We start from the raw sequence: 6166 nt of genomic DNA, 5'->3' as shown, positions 1-6166 counted from the left end.
GTGATCTTATCACTCGTCATTTTCCTAGAACATCCATTGTCCAAGTACTATTGTTGTCCATATGTCCTTAGGCATACCTCACTAGATTAAAATTGCTCACTAATTTGGCAAGAATTCTGATTTCGCGCCATAAGGCATAGCTTGACTGATTTTTCATCTTATGAGGTGCTGGATGTTGTGTCCTCTTCGAGTACGTCCCATACAATGTATGTCTTATTAGTCTTGATGACCAAATAGTCTCTCTTGTCATGCTCAACCTTCTTGAGATAAGTAGGATATGAGAACTTCATATGCCCTAGTTTTCTACACTCATAACAAGTTATTTTGTCTTTGGGATACTTGCCCTTCTTGGTTGAGTCTCTTGCATCTTTTGTCTAAAACTTTCTCAATAATCCCTTCTTATTTAAGGACTTGCTGAATTTGTTGACAAGGAGGGACATAGTTTCAACATTGATGTCGAAATCAGACTCTTCATCATGAAATTTCTCATGTTGACTTCTTGAATGTGAAGTTGTGGCTTAGATAGAAATTCCATTCATTTTCTTGTTTTATTCTTCATGGAGTGTCAAGCTTCCTATATCCATTTCATATTCTTATCATTCTAGGACACTAGAAGAAGGATTTAGAAATGGTGTGTGGAATCAACCGAAAGTAGAACACATAACTTGTAATGTTTTCAAAATTAATTGAGTCTAGGAATAATTCTATATTTTGAACCAATTTTCTCCTCAAGAATTTGTGAATAATTAGTTTAAGTTTCCTTATTACGTTTTATGCAACATAATACAAAATCAATCAAAAACATATTCAATCTTTATTAGTAATATAACATGTTTATAATAATATTCTATTAAGCAATTCTTTGTGGTTTGACATAACCCTATAATATACTACAATTCAATCTTGAAAGAGATGCAAATGTAAAATAGTAAAGTGTTAACTTATAAATTTTATTTGTTGACAAAGAAAGAAGCCTTGAATAAAAGTGCAATTTAATTCATAAATTGTATCTTTGTGAAAATGAAAAATACACAGTCATAATGAGTGATCTAACTACTAATTTTTATTTTTCAGTCATTTATTTTCGGCAACTAACATTTATTTTATGTTATTTAAATTCTTCATTTATTTATTGCTTTATTTATTTATTCTTTACCAACCTTCCATAAGGAAGTAGTTCGGTTAATAAAGGAAAACAAAAATAAATATCACTCATTATCACTTGTGTTAATTTGCTAAATTCATACCATTATATCGGCATTGGAATTTATTCCAACAAAGCCAAGATGGTATGAAGTTGTTAATAATTCAATAAAGATAAGTTTTTGATCAAATAGAACATTCTTGAAACCATTATATCGGCTTTGGAATTTATTCCAACAATGTCGAGATGACGAGCAAAGCATAGACCTGTCAATAAATAAATCGATCGAAAATTGTCTTCCCTAACCACGCAAAAAGAAAAAACTCTTTCAACATGGATTGATTTTTTATTTGAGTGTTCATATTTTCTTCCTATATTATATTAATTTCAAGGAGACAATTACTTTTAATTGTTAACATGTGAGTTAATGTATCAAAATAGCAAAAGTACAACGAAGTATGCAAATCATGTTCACAAAATAAAAACAATTGTTTTCAAGTATGATGGTATATCAAATTTTAATTACCATATGAAAATGTTTGATGGAACTATGTTAAACAAAATATAAATTCATACTAGAAATCTAGCTACTAACGTTTTTCTTGGAATTCTTTTTCAGCCAAATGTAAAGATAATAGGAAACCATGGAATACTTATTATTGTTTAAACTTCTTGATTCCCAATATGTTACGGTAATAGTGGTAATATATTTATGTATGATGATAGAATTGATTATCTTATTCAAATTCTTCATTGTAATCAAATGAATAAATGAATGGAGAGAGAGCAACGCAATCCCTCAAAACAAGGAAGGGGTTGGGATAAAATTATCATATCTGAAAATAGCTAGCAATCAAGAATAGAAGGAAAATATAAGAATATATGAGGAAAATATAAGAAGATATGATATAATTTCTTTCACCTCCCCTCAAGTTGGAGCATGAAGATCTCGAACACCCAAATTGGCCAACAAGAGGAGGGAATGCAATGTTCAAAGTGGTTTGATGAAAATGTCTGCCACTTGGTTCTTTGTATCAATGAATAAGGGATGGATTTCAAGAGATGCAACTCTTTCCTGAACAAAATTACAATCAACTTCAACATTTTTAGTACGTTCATGGAACACTGAATTTTTAGCTATGTGTCTTACCGCTTTATTATCGCAATAAAGGGAAGTGGGCCCAACAAATGGTGCTTCATGATCACATAATAGTCACTGCAGCCACAAGATTTCACTCACTATGGTGGCCATTTATCGATATTCCTCCTTAAGTGAGGATCGAAAAAGAATGGATTGCTTCTCATTGCGCCAAGATATCAATGCCCCCCCAATGTGATCAGGTATTCAGTCTGGGAGCATGGAGTAAGTAAACAACCTCACTCGAGTGTCTCTTGCTTTTGCAAAGCCTTGTGGAATTTTCATATAAACTTCCTCATGAGATCCACATGTAAAAAATGCATTTTTCACATCTAATTGATGAATAGCCCAATTTTTATTTGCAACAACCGCAACTAGGTTCTTTATAGTGACTAATGTTGCTACTGAAGCGAATGTCTAGTGAAAGTCAATTCCACCAACTTGAGTGAATCCTTTCGCCACGAAGCATGCCTTGAACCGCTCCACCTGTCCATTGGGTTTATATTTGATTTTTTAGACCCATTTAGAGTCCACAACACGTGCTCTGGGTGGCAAGTGTTCAAGGGTCCAAGTGATATATTGTTTAAGGGCATCAACTTCATTTTGCATTGCTTCTCTCCACCTAAGACTTTAACTACATGATGGAACTATTTTGGCTCATCAATTGATGTGATGGCCAACAAGTAAGCCTCATGAGAAATAGAAATTTTTCATAAGAAACAAAATGAGATAGAGGATTTACCGTTGAGGAGCCTTGAGTAGTCATGGGTGGCGAATGGTCTATAGAAGGCGCCAAATGAGTGATATAGCCACCTAGATTCTTTGGTTAGAATTTGACTCATTTTGATCTTTTTCGCAGAGGTTGTTGACCTAATTTACTTTTAACATGGTCTAGTTCATTACTGATAATTCGGTTTGTACCATTCAGGCCCAGTTCTTCCTCCATTTCTTCAAACCTTGTATTAGTGGAAGCATATAGTCGGCCTATGTTAATTGTGTGATTCAGTTTAATTGGTATGTAATTATCAAATCTACTTGTGTTCTCATGAATTTTTTGAAACTTTTCCAAAGCTATTTCCTTGAAAGGAAAATTCATTTCAACAAATTGCACATCTCTTGAGGTCACAATATTTCTTTCCCTAAATTCATACACATGATACCCTTTTTGTATTTGAGGATAACCAATAAAAAATGCAAGGTCTCCCCCTTACTACAAATTTGTCTCCTATTTTATTATTAAGTGCATAAACTAGTTAGCCAAATACACACATGTGACTATAAGTGAGATTCTTGTTAAATAAAATTTCAGATGGTGTTTCATGGCCAATAACCTTCGAAAGAAGTCTATTTATGATATATGTTGTCGTTAAAACACATTCCTCCAGAAACCAATAGGTAAATTTCCCTGAAATCTCAATGCTCGTGCTATTTCAAGCACATGTCAAATGTTTTCTTTAAACTGCACATTTTGTTGTGGGTGTGAGTGCAAGAAGTTTCTAGCAAATTCCTTGTTCAATATAAAATTTCATCATGCTATTAGAAGTGAACTCCTCGCCTTTATCACTCCTTATTTTCTTAACTTTTCCCTCAGATTGTGTATCCACCAGTTTGAAAAAGGCTATTAAACACTCACTCATATTAGACTTGTCTTTAACCAAGTAAATCTACCTAATATGACTAAAATCATCAACAATATACAGGAAATAACATGCTCTAGAAAATAAGGGGAGACGATATGACCCCCAAATATCACAATGTAGCGATTGAAAACAAGCAACTGATTTTATTGAACTATTATAAAACAACAAACGAGTTTGTTTAGCCCTGACACATGAATCGCATGGTTCGATGTTGAAAGTTCTAGCACAATTGCCCAAGAAATATATTTCATGTTGCTTGGAAGTCGAAGCATGACCCAATCTTCTATGCCAAATTTCTACATCAACGGAAACCACCATCAGTGCTCCTTTATTTATGGTCAGTTCCACTTAATATAGAGCATTGTTATACTATCCACACCAATCAGGATCCTCGAGCGTAAGTCATGCATTGTGCACAAATCTAGAAAAAAAATGTTAACATACAATTCAAGTCTCTTGTCATTCTACTAATTGAGAGTAAATTACATTTAATTTCCAAAATATGTAAAACATTATTTAATTTTAAACCATATGGTAGAACCAAATTGCCAACTCCTTTTACTTGTGTTACATCTTTGTTTGAATAGTGATCGACATGTCATTGTCATATTCTCGATCGTCTTCCAACAAAGTTTTATCACAAGTTATATGCTCAATAGCACATATGTTTAGCACACAAGTATTATTCAAAATCATCTTACTGACCATATTAGCAAAGGGTGGGGCATTTTCAGATGTCAAACCATCAAACTCTGAGTAGTGGCGTATCAACTTACAATAGTTCTCCAATGTTAGTCCCTAAATTGGATTGTATTTGATATTGACATATTCTACCTTTGGCTTATTACCCTTTGTATCAATTTTTCGTTTTATCATCTTGTTTCCCTTTTTCGTCGGCCACCATTCTGGATAACCAATACGCTTGAAACACCCTTCGAATTCATCTCCCTCACAACCACAATGGGTACAACACAATGAACGATCAGATCCGCTACGGTTGGTCTCCCTTTCATGGAAGCGTTTGAAAATTATTTTTGCAGCAATGCAACTTCCCGACCGGATCCATGATTTTGAGAATGTGGTTGGAAAACGACAGCTTTTGGCATGGGTTTCCTTCCAACGGAGATGGTCTTCTGTTGTTCATCCTCTGACACCATATGGTTAGCCGAACTCAGGTCTGATGTTGGTTTAATGGACAATATTTGAGTTTTAAAGGTTTTGAAACCATCATCCAGTCCCATTAAGAACTCATACAATTGTTTTTGCTCCTTCACTTCAATCAATTTCTTTCCAATATCACATGTACATGTCTCGCATGTACATTTTGGCATAAGCTAAACAGAATGGATTTCATCCCATGGTCCTTGTAGATTTGTGTATAGGCCAAAACTGAGACCCTTTCTTGATGTGTGTGGTTAGCGCACGTTTGAGCTCATAAGCTCGAGGAGCACTTTCTTTGTCAAAATGCTCCTCTTGATGGTTCCAAATTTCTTCAGTAGTGTTAGTGTATTTTACGCTATTTCTTATCTTCTTTTCCATGGTCGTTGTTAGCCAACCTTTGATCATGGCATCATAGTGCTTCCAAGGCATCAAATCGTACAAACCTTTGTTGGAAATTTTGGTGGTTCCATCAATGAAACCAATTTTATTCTTTGTAGAAAGAAAATTCATCATTTTTTGAGACCAATCTGCATAGTTGCTCTCATTTAAGGTTTCACTACCTGCATCTATGGTGGATAATCTAATGCATGGATGTAGTAGAAAGAATTAGGGACTGTTGATGGAAAAGGGGAACTACAAGTTTACATTTCTTTGGTGTTTTTGGTCATGAGGATGGTTTTATGGATGTGTTTGGTGGAACGAATAATGGAACGAATAACAGAGCTTACAGATTGTATATCAGAATAGCATCCAGTATAGCATACGAACAGAATATATCAATTGAATCCACTATACCAAATAATCGATTGAAAACAGTAAAGAGAGAGAGAGAGAGAGAAAAATCCTGCAACGCGAATTTTTATCCTGGTTCGTTTGCTGTCCACTACAAACTACATCCTGGCCTCCCGGCTGACTTGGGAGATTTCCTTCACTATAATCGAATCAATGTAATTACATGCACATTATCCAATTACAACACCTAGCAAATTACACGAAAATAAAGAAACCTATTCAATGGTTTGACTCCCTTCCTACCGACAAAGAAAACGTTTCTTTCGGCGTAGCCCCAGCCAAGAATCTCTT

The sequence above is a fragment of the Lupinus angustifolius genome, unplaced genomic scaffold (assembly GCF_001865875.1).
Source record: "Lupinus angustifolius cultivar Tanjil unplaced genomic scaffold, LupAngTanjil_v1.0 Scaffold_253, whole genome shotgun sequence".
NCBI lineage: Eukaryota > Viridiplantae > Streptophyta > Magnoliopsida > Fabales > Fabaceae > Lupinus > Lupinus angustifolius.
Note: the sequence above shows the minus strand (reverse complement) of the source record.